Source organism: Oryx dammah, unplaced genomic scaffold, assembly GCF_014754425.2.
Source record: "Oryx dammah isolate SB20612 unplaced genomic scaffold, SCBI_Odam_1.1 HiC_scaffold_26, whole genome shotgun sequence".
Lineage (NCBI taxonomy): Eukaryota > Metazoa > Chordata > Mammalia > Artiodactyla > Bovidae > Oryx > Oryx dammah.
In genome coordinates, this window is record NW_024070210.1 from 95,301,558 (window position 1) to 95,317,022 (window position 15,465).

The window sequence follows — 15,465 nt, forward strand, 5'->3', positions numbered from 1 at the left end:
GTCAGTCACATGGCCCAGGCAAAGATGGAGTGAGTGTATCTACCCCTTCCATGGAATTGAGGTGGAGGGAGGGATGAATGTTACAGGAGGACAATCTAATCCACTACAGTGGCCAAGCCTGGATAGGAACCAAAGGCTGCCTGACTCTAGAGCTCGGCATCCTCAGGATGGAGGAGTCTCCCAAGCTCCTGGAAATTCCCTAGAGCTCTCTGCACCTCCCACACCACAGTATTGTAGTTGCTTCCATTTCCAGTACCCCACACACCTTTTGCTCGTTCTCTATCCTGGCCTACAGTGAGGTCTCCAAGACTCAAATCTGGGCGCTAGCTGAAGGCCCATGCGTGCTCCCCCACCACCATTTCACTGCCCCCTGAACTCATCATCACTTGGGCAGGGCATTCAGGGTCACATTATGGTCTGGCTCTGCCTAAAGTTCCAGGCTCACCTCATACCTCTCTCCCTTTGCTCATCCTGCCCACCCAGCCCAAGGGCCTAGCCTCTTATACAGTCTCACACTATGGCTATGTTCCCCTACAGAATGTCCTTCCCAATCTTCAGAATTCCCCTTAGCCACTCTTGAAATCTCAGCTTGGGCCTCAACTCCATTTCAAAACTATCCCTGCCCCTTCCTAGAAGAGCTAATCACTTTATTCTAGGTGCTCACTCTGTCAGAGGACACATCTTGCTTATCCCAGGGAGTCCCAGACTCAGATGCCCTCAGGGACCATCAGAGTTCACTAGTTGAAAAAAAACAGAAAAGGACACACTGGTGGTTTTTGAATAATATCCCTGCAATTGGTTTATGCCCCTGCCATACTAATTTTGTGTGCATATATGTTCAGATTACCAAGCAACTCCGTGAACAGTGATGTCCCTTGATGGGGATGTGGAGCCAGAGCCTATTTTTTTAGGAGAAGCCATAGTCTGGATTTCTATTAGTAATTTTTATTCATTTTAATGAATTAATTCATTTTAATGAATTCATTTTTAATTCATTTTAATGAATTAACATGTTAAAGATCTCAGAAAAGTGGTGGGCACAGGATAAGTTCTGTAGAAGTATTAGAATAAATGGGTGAAGAGACAGATCATAATAGAAAGACAGATAAATTAATAATGATAATAGAAAATAAATTAGATAGAAGGCAATGGCAACCCACTCCAGTGCTCTTGCCTGGAAAATCCCATGGATGGAGGAGCCTGGTGGGCTGCAGTCCATGGGCTCGTGAAGAGTCGGACACAACTGAGTGACTTCACTTTCCCTTTTCACTTTCATGCATTGGAGAAGGAAATGGCAACCCACTCCAGTCTTCTTGCCTGGAGAATCCCAGGGACGGGGGAGCCCGGTGGGCTGACGTCTATGGGGTCTCACAGAGTTGGACACGACTGAAGCGACTTAGCAGCAGCAGCAGCAGCAGCATATAGATCTTTGAAAAGATGGCAAAAAAAAAAAAAACACGGTACAGACAAAATCAAGCCTTTTCACAGGCCACATTTGACCAGAGGACCAGTTCTTGGTCTCAGATACAGAAATGCCCTGTTTCTCTGTTGGAACCTTTAGAGGACAGAGTGGGGACATGGCATGTACCTTCCCATTCAGAGCAGACCCCCCTGAGAGTGCTCCCCACTGCCCACACTCCCAGCCCTCCCTGCTACCCTTCTCCCTGTGGGTGAGGTGGACAGAGCGGGAGAGAGCAGAGGAGAAGACTCTTGGCAAGAATGTGAATTGCTTCTGTCTTGAAAAAAGCTTTCTCTTCAGTGCTCAAAAGATCCAAAGAGCCTCCTGGTCCTCCGAAAGGGTCTTTGCGGTGTCCTCTCCTTGCATCTCCATGGTCAGCACCGTGGATCAGGCCTTGCTGAAGCTTTCTTGGGCTCCTAACTAGCTTTCTATTTCCCATTCTCCCTTCCTCTGATATGTCTGGCCACCTCACTACACCCTCAAAGGGGGAGTAGCTCATGGTCTCAGTCTGGCTTTGAAATCTGATTCTGTGTGAACACTTTACCTCCTTGCACACTAGTTTCTTCCCCATAAAATGAGGGTAATTGCAGTATCTCCCAGGGTTGTTGGAGATCAGGCTCGCAAGGTGCTTCGAACCATGTAATAAAAGAACTTAGATATGAGTACATGCTTGATAAATGTCAAACATCATTATTGCTGAAAGGCAAATCATTCTAAGCACTCTTGTACTTAAATGTCTTTGGGGCTTTCATCACCTGTGGATGCAGACCAGGCTCCCTGGCTCGGCTCTCACAGCCTTGCCTGATCTCAGCTACGTTGTCCCTTGGCACTCCCACGTGGACAGAGGTTCCAGTCTTGAGATACACTCACACCCTACCCTGAATGGCTGTCCGTTCTTGCTTTGTCAGTTCTGAGTCTTCTAAATACTGAGACCTGGCAAACAATCCCTTCCCCAAAGTTGGGGAAATCTACCACCACCCTTGGAGCTTAGCCCAGGATGTGAGACCAAGTCAGGGCTGCCCTAGGCATCCAATATCTCACAGAGATTTAGGGGTGGAGAACATGCTGCGCTTACTCTGAACCCTTGTCCCAGGGACCCAGCGTGCATCTGGCCTGGTGGGCTGAGCCAGGCAGGGCTGAAAGTGATACATGCAGTCCTCTCTGACCATCACTTTCTCACCTGTGAGACAACAGTGCTGTGGACCTTTCCTCTATGCTCTCTCTAACCTGCACGGCCTTTCCAAGAGAAGGTCATTATTGTTCACTGAGTCCCCTTGTTTTTCTTGAGCACCTGGATGAGTCTGAAAACTTTTATTTGAAAAATGATAGGAGAAGGATCTGGAGTCCCTGAGGCATGGTCTGGGGTAGCAAATGGTGTCGGGAAGGGATAGGAAAAGAGGAAAGAGACGAGAGGCACCAAGGTGGAGACCACACACATTTCCAAAACGACACTTCAGTGAAAAGGGAATGCCCAGCGTGCAGGTTACTTTCGTGAGCACTGATGTGAGGCAACTCCTTCTGCACAGTTCCTCTGATAACAAGATCTCCAGAAGGGTCCACTGTTCTCATGCATATCTCAGTACATATGGCTCTCAGGGGGCATCTAGGAAGGGGGTAGCCAGGTCCACGTAGAACATAACAGAAGGGACCGCAGAGGGTGTAGGTACCCAGAGGAAGAGAACACCATGAGGACCTGAGAACCGGAGCCCTTTGGGAAGTCACCAGAGTCCGGGGAAGACTGTGGACTTCCTAGAGGGTAAGGAATGAGTGGGGTCAAACCAACCTTGTCCCGATCTCAAGGCACTGGGGAGTCTCAGATGTCATTTTGGTTATAGAGTATTCATAAAACCTACCTTGTAGATTTAAGAGATATGATTAATAAAAGTATCTAATGGATACATGAAGACACAAGTGTTTGAAGCGCTCTTTCCTCACGGTTACATCCTGCAGAAAATGGGTGGCCTCACAGCACCAGAAACAATGTAACGGGAATTTCCAATGTGAAGAGCAGGCCTCATACAGCATAAAATACTAAAGCACCAGATGGATCTACGAAGATGTTTCAAGTAGTCTGAAAAAGTTCAGATTCATATTACATGTGAGTAGAGGAGAGGGGACAGTCCCCTCAGTTCTTGGAGTCTGTCTCCCCAGAAACAGGTCACTAAAGACAGGCTCAGACCAAGTTGAACTCTGGTTTGAACCAGGCAGGCAGGGTAGGGAGCTCTGAAATATCATGGAAACAAGCCACAAATATGTTCCCTCAGATATCCAGACACTCTTTCCTCTTAAATGGCAAAATATGCATTGACTCCTATACTTGCAAATGATTTTTGGAATTTAAAAAAAAAAAAAAAAAAAAAACTCTTTCTGTGCTAATTCTTCTCCAGGTCTTTAATTTTTTAAATTGAGATATACCTCATATACCATAAAATTCACCCTTTAAAAATAAATAATTCAGTTGAGAGAGTACCATTGACATATAAACACTGCCATGTGTAAAATAGATACTTAGTGCTAAGCTACTATATCACGCAGGAAGACCAGCCCAGCCCTCTGGGACGACCTAGAGGGGTGGAATGGGGGTTTGAGAAGGAGGCTTAAGAGGAAGGGGAGATGATAGATAGACAGATACTTATGGCTGGGCTTCCCCAGTGGCTCAGTGGTAAAGAATCCGTCTGCAATGGAGAAGACCTGGGTTAGATCCATGGGTTGAGAAGATCTCCTGGAGGAGGGCATGGCAACCCACTCTAGTATTCTTGCCTGGAGAATCTCCATGGACAGAGGAGCCTGGTGGGCTACAGTCCCAGAAGTTGCAAAGACTTGGACATGACTGAGCACGCATGCACACACTTAGGGCTGATTCAGTACTGTTGTACAACAGAAGCTAACACAGTATTGGAAAGCAATTATCCTCCAATTAAAAATTTTAAAATATGTATACAATTCAGTACTTTGTAATATATTCACAGCGTTGTGCAGCCATCACCACTGTCTAAAGAAATCCCATGCCCACTGGTGGTCACCCGCCTAGCTCTGACAGCCACTAACCTTTCTCTTTTCCATGGATTTTCTCTTCTGTACATTTTGCCACACATACATTACAGTCAGAGAGTAGTGGAATCCACAATGATATCTGCTGAAATTCAGAAACTCAGTCATTTCTGTTGCTTACCAATAAAAATCATGCTGCTTGCCAATAAAATATATATGATGTAAAATTAAAACTCTTTGCTATACGTCCCACTAAGCTATCTGATTTGGATACTCTCCAAAGGAACTTAAGGAAGTTAAGTTCCTGACCACACACACACACACAAAAGGAACTGTTTTGCTGAATATTTTCAGAACTGACTCCACTGGGATCATGGACATTAACGAGTAATTGATTTTCTTTCTGTATGTAGTTTTTACTAACAGAAAAATCACTTTTCCGCTAATCCATCTGTATAAATATGGAACAGAGATTGAAAGACATGGATTTAAAGGAGTGCCACACTACTTCTCTGCCTGGGGTGGATCATTACAAACTGTGAAAAATTCTTAAAGAGATGGGAATACCAGACCACCTGACCTGCCTCCTGAGAAATCTGTATGAAGGTCAAGAAGCAACAGTTAGAACTGGACATGGAACAGCAGACTGGTTCAAAGTTGGAAAAGGAATACGTCAAGGTGGTATATTGTCACCCTGCTTATTTAACTTATATGCAGAGTACATCGTGTGAAATGTCAGACTGGATGAAGCACAAGCTGGAATCAAGATTGCTGGGAGAAATATCAATAACCTCAGATACGCAGATGACATCATCTTTATGGCAAAAAGGGAAGAGGAACTAAAGAGCCTCTTGATGAAAGTGAAAGAGGAGAGTGAAAAAGTTGGCTTAAAACTCAACATTCAAAAAACGAAGATCATAGCATCTGGTCCCATCACTTCATGGCAAATAGATGGGGAAACAGTGGAAACGGTGACAGACTTTATTTTGGGGGGGCTCCAAAATCACTGCAGATGGTGACTGCAGCCATGAAATTGAGAGATGCTTGCTCCTAGGAAGAAAAGCTATGACTAACCTGACAGCATATTAAAAAGCAGAGACATCACCTTGCCAACAAAGTCCGTCTAGTCAAAGCTAGTCACGCACGGATGTGAGAGCTGGACCGTAAAGAAAAGTGAGTGCCAAAGAATTGATGCTTTTGAACTGTGGTGTTGGAGAAGGCTCTTGAGTCCCTTGGACTGCAAGGAGATCCAACCTGTCCATCCTAGAGGAAACCAGTCCTGAATATTCATTGGAAGGACTGATGCTGAAGCTGAAACTCCAATACTCTGGCTACGTGATGTGAAGAACTGACTCTTTGGAAAAAACCCTGATGCTGGGAAAGATTGAAGGCGGGAGGAGAAGGGGACGACAGAGGATGAGATGGCTGGATGGCATCACTAACTTCGTGGACGTGCGTTTGAGCAAGCTCTGGGAGTTGGTGATGGACAGGGAGGCCTGGCGTGCTGCTCTCCATGGGGTCACAGAGTCAGACATGACTGTGCGACTGAGCTGAACTGACCTGCACCTAGGTCCAGACCTGCCCATGGCAAGAATTGCTCAGAAAACCCCTTTTCTATTGTTAGAAAAATTCATCAAAACTTGGGAATAAGGCTAATGAATGACAACACGTCTTTGAATGTCATACGTGAGTATACCTAGCAGGCCTGACCATGATTAATTAGCTGATTCTCTTGGGACATATCCCTTTATTTACTATTTACTGTTGATTAGGGACCAGACTCTCCAAAGTTACAGGTTAACTTGTATAAGAGTATATGCATGCCTGCTAAGTTGCGTCAGTCGTGTCTGACTCTGTGAACCGGTGGACTCTAGCCCTCCAGGCTTGTCTGTCCATGGGATTCTTCAGGGAAGAATACTGGAGTGGGTTGCCATGCCCTCCTCCAGAGAATCTTTCCCACCCAGGAATTGAACTCAGCTTGTATAAGAGTTATTTAAGCTGCAGATAATTTTCTTCTGGCCCAGTAGAAACGCAGAGGATTTCTGTCCCATAGAAAAGACAAAGCTAAAAGTTATGGTTTATTGTTCTATGGAACACCAACCAGTTTGGGATCTAACTTAACAATCTTATTTCAAGATTCTTCCTTTCCAGATATCTAGCTGTCTCTCACACACTTGTCTGAGCTGGTTCTACCTTCCTGCTTATTCCCTTACTAATGGGATAAATTAATCTGTCACATGTTGACTATACATTTGTATGAGTCATGTTTTTAATCTTTCAAAAATTATGCTTTAACAGAACATTAGGTTTCTCACGACAGCTAGTGAGCAGCAATGCTGCTGGTGGGGTTGTTGTATCCTTCAGACACTATGAAAAAGAAAGTGAGAGAGAAGGTCACTCAGTTGTGTCCAACTGTTTGCAACCTCATGGACTATACACAGTCCATGGAATTCTCCAGGCCAGAATACTGGAGAGGATAGCTGTTCCCTTCTCCAGGGGGTCTTCCCAACCTAGAGTTCGAACCCAGGTCCCCCACATTGCATGCAGATTCTTTACCAGCTGAGCCACCAGGGAATCCCAAGAATACTGGAGTAGGTAGCCTATCCCTTCCCCAGTGAATCTTCCTGAGCTAGAATCAAACCGGGGTCTCCTGCATTGCAGGTAGATTTTTCACCAGCTGAACTACTAGGGAAGCTCCATTGAGCACAAGCTTTTCCAAGATGTACAAAGATATTTGCAGCCTGAAAAAATTCAGAGCCTCTAAAATATGAAAAGCAACATGTAAATCAAGGAATCAACCAATTCTTAGTTAAATATCGACAAAATACACTATTTTAAATGTCAGTGTAAAGTATAGCTTGTTAACCATAGATCACTTCCACTCAGGATTATATAGAAACTACTTTTAATGTGAGATCTTCTCTGTGGTCATAACTTCTGATGTCAGGAATCCCTCAAGACCGAAGGGGAAGGCATGTTCTATGTGTCAGTTTTACCAGCAGTAAGATGGAATAAAAATAGCTCTGTACTTGGAGACAATCTCTTAGAGGGACAGCTGGTCCCACCTGCCCTGCTTCCGAGATGAGACTGACTCTAGCCTACAGAACCCCACGTCCACACACCAAACCTGCCTGGGCTCCCGGGATCCGGCAGGAGAGGGTGGGCACAGTTCATGCCTTCCCCTGACTTCCTGCACCTCCAGGACGCTCTGTCCTCTCTCTTTCTCTGGTCAGTTGCCATGCTTCAGAGCCTCTGGCATAGGCTCGGGTCAAGACGCACGTCAGCTGTCCATCCTGGCAACAAGATCCAAGGCCCGTCAGACTCCACGTGAAAGCATCCTAATAGGAGGCTCCTTCTTCTATGTGGTGATGACACCCATCCAACTGATTTGGCTTCATGGGATCTTTGCTGCAGGCTCTGAGGACCTGGCAATAAGAAATGCTGAGAGTATTCTGGTCTTGAGCTGTCTTCTGGGGAATCCATTCACCACTAGTAACCACGGTAACGCTTAGGGGCAAAGAAGAGGTCTCAACAGGGATTTCACGTCCTCATGTCCACAAGATTAAGGCTAATTTCTTTTTTAAGATCCTCATTTCAATCTTTGATCATCTAGAAGAATCAATTTTGATTCACCATGGATCCACCATTCGCATTACCATCTCTTTCAAGCACAAGAAACTGAATTGCTCTAAAGTCACTCTTAGAACTGTGGGGTGGGGGTTGAGGCTCCCTTTCTCACTTCTCTGAAACTACAGTCAAACCCACCATATCATTGTTGACAAAGCCAAATTCTCTTCTGACCCAGGATAGGAGGAAAAAGCAAACACACAAGTTGTAGGTCTCAAGGTTTTTACTAAGAAGGATACACTCCTCTCTAAGCCTCAAAACCATAAGAGCTGAATTCCTATTCCAGTTCAAGTTCTAAGGGAACTTTAGAGTGTATAATTTATTCATTTGTACCTTGGCTTTCCCCATCTGTAAAATGGGAGTGGCCATTCGTCTAAGGATCAGGTCATGTTTGAAGGAGATAATGTTTACCAGTACCCAGCACCTATTTCAGAGAAGGCAATGGCACCCCACTCCAGTACTCTTGCCTGGAAAATCCCATGGATGGAGGAGCCTTGTAGGCTGCAGTCCATGGGGTCGCTAAGAGTTGGACACGACTGAGCGACTTCACTTTCACTTTTCACTTTCATGCACTGGAGAAGGAAATGGCAACCCCACTCCAGTATTCTTGCCTGAAGAATCCCAGGGACGGGGGAGCCTGGTAGGCTGCTGTCTATGGGGTCGCACAGAGTCGGACACAACTGAAGTGACTTAGCAGCAGCCGCACCTATTTGGTACCTCGTAAATATTTGCTCTTAAAGTCCCACAATTTTAAAGTGAATAACTTTCACATGTCACCAGCTGAAACTAGTAAAGTTTTCTGGGTTTAAAATAATCCTGTAGTTTGATGAGTGCTGAAGATATACTAATCTGGGGGATTTTCTCTACATCTGATCGACATATGAGGATGTTTTCAGACCCTACCTTAAATGACTTTATTAGTGTTAAATTCAATTACAGTTCACCAGCTGGCTTAATATTACTGCTTGCAGAATATGTTTAAATATAAACATTGATTGGCTTTGATTTTGCAGTCTTATTTTTACATTCTGGCATAAAATGAAGCAGAAGCTAGACAGGGGGAGGGTGACGAACCAGTGAGAAGGGCAGGAAGTGCTGATCTGGAGGTTATAAACGGCAGCAACTGCCATAGGAGCACTCATGAGGTTGTTTAAATATTTACTCAACATTTAAATAGAATGTGACTTGCAAAGAATTGGGAAGGATTGAAATCTTTTATTTGGCAAGATCAGATCCATCCTTCTTCTTCCAACCAGTGGTCTCCAAAAACAAAAGTGACATGCTATTAGGAGAAAACGTAAATGCTTCACTTTTGTGGATTGCTGAGTTAAGGCTGCTGGGTTTACCGCTGCTCAGCTTGTTCTTCGGTCTATTTAGTCTGTTTCTTGCCCTGGCAGGCAGCTGTCAATCATGGCTGCCCAAATCTGTAAGCATCCTCTCCCTTTTTCTGTAGTTTTCTCTGTTGTGAATCTCTCCTGCCCACTGGAGAATGCACACATCTGCCTTTGCGAGCCTCCTTCACTCCTTGAATGCAGACATATGACTTAGAATCTCCCGATCAAAGGCAGGGAGCACCTTTGATTTAAAAAGAAGCTCTGTGTAGAAAGTAGTAGACTCAGGCTGCAGTGCATCAGGCTGGAGGGTGGGACGCAGTCACAGCTCCAGCCAGCCGGTTCTGCCACAAACCTGTGAGCTTTCTAATAACCCCTGTGCTGATAAATCCCTCTCTGCTTGATACCCAGCTCCTGGCATGTATTAGGTATTCAGTGAATTCTCACTGAATGAGGGTCTGTCGAACCGAAACCTCTGCTGGGCACAGCTTTTCAAGAACCCGCGTGCACGCTTGGGGGAAGCACTGGATCTGCTTCAGGTGTGTCTTCCCCGCTTCACTGAGAAGGTGGCTGCCTGGTCGCCTGGGCCTGGACCCCAGGCAAGGTCCGCTGCTGTGTTTCCTGTGCTTTGGGAAATCCTTCCCTGGCCCTCCAGCTGTACCTCCCAGAGCCAGGGTCTGTGGGGCCAAGAAGATGTGCCCACAATAGCCCCCCTGCTCCTCCTTGTCAAGCACACTTGGAGGAATTAGACCCCTGGACTTCCTCAACCGAACTCGATAAAGCCCCACTGTAGAGTCTGTGCAGGCTCTACGCCAGAAACCCGCCCCACGGGACAGACTTAGGTATGTACTCACGCCTGGGCCCCGGGTGGCTAATTTTTTTTTGGCTGCACTGGGTCTTCACTGCTGCTCAGGCTTTGCTCCAGCTGCTGTGAGCAAGCAGTGGCGGGTTGCGGGTTCCTCCCTGTGCCGGCTTCTCTTGCTGCAGAGCACCAGCTCTAGGGTGTGTGGGCGTCAGGGGCTGTGGCACACAAGCTTAGCTGCTTTACACCATGTAGAATCTTCCTGGACCAGGGATCGGACCCTTGTCCCCTGCATCGGCAGGCGGATTCTTAACCACCAGACCCTACCAGGAAGTCCCCAGGTGACTGTTTGCAGGGGGGATATGCGGGGTTTTAACCCTTGAGCGTGTGCAAGACTGGGGGTATAGTGGGCAGAGCCAGGCTAGGAAGAGAGGAGGGATGGCTTCATGCCAAGGTCCAGCCCTCCCCTCCTGTCATGCTCTGGTGCCCAGCTCCAAGGAGCCCAAAGATTCCAGATTTGAGCATGACCTTCCAGGTAGTTTTTACAGTATACTTGGTCAAGGTCAAAGGGTAGAACATACTTCATTTTAATAGTTTGTCTGTGTACTGGTTACCTATTGCTGTGTAACAAATTGCCCCCCCATTAGCAGCTTAAAACAGCACACATTTATCATCTCACAGTGTCTCATGTCAGGGAGCTGGGACCTTCTAGGCTGACTTTTCTGCTTCAGTCTCAGAAGGCTGCAGTTATGGTATATGTTGGCCCAGGGGCTATGGTCTCATCTGAAGGCCCGACTGGGCTTATTCAGGGCTTGTGGGCAGCATTCTGTCTCTTGCAGGCCCTGGACCAGTTCCTTGCCATGTGGGCCTCCCCGACATGGCAGCTGACATCATCAAAGCACGCAAGCCAGAGGCAGGAAAGAATCTGCCAGCAAGCCAGAGGCAGGAAAGAATCTGCCAGCAAGCCAGAGGCAGGAAAGAATCTGCCAGCAAGCCAGGAGTCACAATCTTCTGTACACTCTGATGGAAGGGGCACCATCACCTTTGTCATTACTATTGGTAAGAAGCAAGTCACTAAGCCAGTCCACACTCAAGGGAACCAGGCCCCAAATGCCCCTCCCCAGGGGCTCCAGCAGAACCCAAACCTTGGCTTTACTTTGAGCCAAGCCCTGGACTGAGTGTGTGCAGCTTCCTCCACAGAGCCCAGGGCTCCCGGAGTTCCACCCTGCCCCCTGGATGGATCAGTAAAGCCCCATTCAGAGGCAGCTTCCATGAAGGACAGAAATTACCACCTCCAGTTCCTATTACCAGCTGAGCTAATTGTAAAAGTAATTGCAATTGAAGGATCTAATTACCAGGCTGGGCCAGAGTAGTGCCTCCTCCAACCTCTGGGGAGACTCCTGCTGCCTCCTAGGGGCTACAGACGTGGTGGGAATCCCATTCTTGAGGAAACAAGAGGTCTGGCTTGTATCCCAGAGACCAGAAGACAACCCCAGATCAGGCTTCCTGGCGGAGAGTGGCTTCTCCCCTTGGGTTTCTGCCCAAGGACTCCTGAGCCGCTAGACCTACTCTTGTGCTGCAGTCCATCACCAACTGTGAGCAGAGGTTGCTGTGTGCTGGCATCCGGTCCTGGCCCTCGCCCTGCACTGCCCTCCTCCACGGGTCGGCACAGCAGGCACGGTCAGCCCCGAGGCCCTCTCTCCCCTGTCTGGCCTGGAGCTTGTCTGCAGCCCGACTCCTCTCGGAATAAGCCTCCCCACCCCGCCCCACCCCACCCCCACCGCTTCCACAACCCACCCGCAGGGCCCATTCTGAGTGTTTCCTGCCAGTAGCACCCAGGCCTGCAGAGCACGTCCAACCCAGCACAGGGCCCCGCGTCAGCCCAGCACAGGGCACAGTGCAGGAGCTCAGAAGTTACCAGAGAGGGGATGACGGTCCGTGCATGGAGGCCAGAGAGTGGCCTCTCCCCCACCTAACAGTGGCTCCAGCCGCCTGCTGGCCTGCGTTAGCCCTCCTCCCACTCCCGCACTACGTCCCCTAAATAGCCATCCTTGGGCCTAAGCCGCACACAAACTGTCAATATGGCCCACCTTTGAGAGACTGCAGCTGGGGCAAGGCCTGAACGGATTCTGGAATCGGGTCCCAGTTCCCCAGGGTGTGATCGGGAAGAGGGGAAGGCAGTGGGCTCCAGGTAGGCACATCCTCTGGGCCCACAGACTCCTCACCTGTGGGGAGCGGCCCAGCTGGAATACCGAGACAGGGTCTTTCAAAGCTTGGGAACCATGGCCCGGGTGCCTCTTGCCTGGGACTGGGCATTGCACTGGGAGAGCTCCTTGTTCTGTAGAAAACTTTCCAACTCAGGAGTGGCCTGACCTGTTCCAAGCTTTTAATAGGCCCCCATTGCCCAAGCTTTTAATAGGCCCCCACTGCCCTTGAAAGGGCTTCCCTGATAGCTCAGTTGGTAAAGAATCTGCCTGCAATGCAGGAGACCCCGGTTCAATTCCTGGGTCGGGAAGATCCACTGGAGAAGGGATAGGCTCCCAATCCAGTATTCTTGGGCTTCCCTTGTGGCTCAGCTGGTAAAGAACCCACCCGCAATGCAGGAGACCTGGGTTTGATCCCTGAGTTGGGAAGATCCCCTGGAGAAGGAAAAGGCTACCCACTCCAATATTCTAGCCTAGAGAATTCCATGGACTGTATAGCCTATGGAGTCGCAAAGAGTCGGACACGACTGAGCAACTTTCACTTCCATTGTCCGTAGGACAGGGCTTCCTCGGTGGTGCTAGTGGTAAAGAAGCAGCCTGCCAATGCAGGAGACGTAAGAGATGGGGGTTCAGCCTCTGGGTCGGGAAGATCCCTCGGAGGAGGGCATGGCAACCCACTCCAGTATTCTTGCCCGGAGAGTCCCATGGACCGAGGAGCCTGGTGGGCTACAGTCTGTAGGGTCACACAGAGTCAGACATGACTGAAGTGCCTTAGTGCACACACACACACATGCATGCATGCACGCCCTTACAGAGACACCCAGGCCGAAAGGCTGATGACCCAGCCCAGCTCTTGCCCTCAGGGAGCCCCCAGCCTTGTGGAAGGGTGGGATCCTCAGAGAGACAGGAAAGATGCAGGGAGCAGTGGGCACCCTGAAGCCACGCCCAGAGCATGCTGGGAGCCCTAAGCTGGGCAGGAATGGGGAGTGGAGGGAAGGGCCGGAGAAGGGCGGGGAAGGAGGGTGGACAGAATCCACGCTTTCTGGCTGGGCCAACCTGCATTCTCTGCTTCTGTCACTTTTTCTTCTGCCGCTCCCCACCCCACCCCGATGCCACCTTGGCTCCTCCAGATCTGATGGAGCCCCTGAAGCTTATTCAACCTGGCAGAGGGAGCCGGTAGGTTGCCTGAAAGAAAAGAATACAAAATGATGACTCCAACATGAATTCCAGAGCCCTGGAAAGTGAGGGCCCCCGAAGCTTCAGGCCACTGGGTCACAGCTGACTCACCGCTCCCTTGCTGGGGTCGGCTGGACCCCTCCGGTCCCAGCTCCCTTTTAACCTGCACCGCACCTGCTACCTTCCCTGACCCCGCCCTCCACACCCCATTCCGGCCAGCTTAGGGCTCCCAGCATGCTCTGCGCGTGGCTACATGGTGCCCGCTTCTCCCTGCATCTTTCCTGTCTCTCTGACATCCTACCCTCCCACGAGGCTGGGGGCTCCCTGAGGCTTACAGACAGATGTCTCTGGAGACCTGAGGAAATGATCTAATGAAGGCACACTTTTCCCACAAATATGGTGATACGTGAACGTCTGTTATCTAGCCTTGAACCCCTCCAAAAGCAGGGATTGTACCACCAGGAAGTTCTCCTGGAATCTTAGGCAAGAATACTGGAGTGGGACTGCCATTTCCTTCTCCAGGGGACTAGAGTGGGACTGCCATTTCCTTCTCCACCCCAGAGATCGAACCCAGGTCTTCTGCATTGCAAGCAAACGCTTTACCCTCTAAGCCACCAGGGAAGCCCCTTCTTACCGCTACAACCAGCCTGAAATTCTCAAGCTCAGAACTCCCAGACCCCAGAGGCCAGGCACGGGGCGGCCACCAGGGGGCAGTGCGGGAACACACATGCTCATCAGCAGCCCCTGCGAACGCCCTTCCCTAAGGCTCCCATCTCCCTGCAAAAACTGTCTCCGCCCAGCCGCGGCCACCCCGCGGCTCTGAGTTTCCGCGCTTCTTTGCACTGTTTAACAAGAAAATCAAGGCTGTGCGATCAGGCAGATCCCGGATCAAACCCAAGCTCTTTCATTTCCCTCCTGGCTGTGTGAATTTAGGCAAGTTCCTTCCCTTCTCTGAGCCTCCGTCTCCTAACCTTTGGGGTTCTTGCTACGCCCTGGAGAGCCTCCAGAAATGGTAAATTGCCACGTGCGGATTGATGATCGGCCAATTGTCATTCACCCATAGTCTCAGTCCACTGTCTGATTCCCAGAGCATGCCACATTAACCCAGCTTTGGCTTTAGGGGAAAAATGTTGAAATGCCAAGCCCCATAACAAGCTTATGAAAAGCTCTGATTTAGCCTCTGTTAAAGATATCGTGAACAGTTTATTGATTTTGTTTTAAGGGAAATGAGAGGAAACAGAAGCAAACCCTTCGGGGTGCCAATTGAATTAGCAGTTGGGAGTTTATTCCACAAGAGGCAGCGGGCTCAGCGGAGCGCTTCCGCTGGTCCCTGACCCTCTTCTGTCTTCTCCCCCTCCCCACAGACGGGAGCTCCCTGGGCTTGTTACAGAGGAGAACCGCAGTGCCCGGCCTTGCAGGCCACAGTTGGTGCTCAATCAGTCCACACTGCGTTGCTCTGAGGAAGGCGTTGGGAAACACTTTCTCCGCCGCTATCCACTAGGGTTTCCGACGGCATCCTCAGCAGTGCTTGGCTGCAAGCCCTAAACCCTGACTTGAGGGAACTGAATCTGTTGGAAGGATGTCAGCTCAAAAAATGAAAGGGGCTCAGGGGATCGAGCTGAGCAAACGCTGGAGCATCTCTGGGGGCCCCAGATGAAGAGAACTCTTCTCCTGGCAGCCTGGCTGCCATTCCTGGGACGAGTGACCTCTCACAGTCTTTCCCTGTGGTTCAAGACTGCTGGAGTGAGCCCCTCCACCATCCCCGGCCTGGCTTGGCCTGGGAAACACATGCATCTTGATGGGCAGCCCCAGGACCACATCCCCAGAGAGCTCAGGAGGGACAAGACCCCCCAGAGAAAGGGTCAGGGAGGCTTC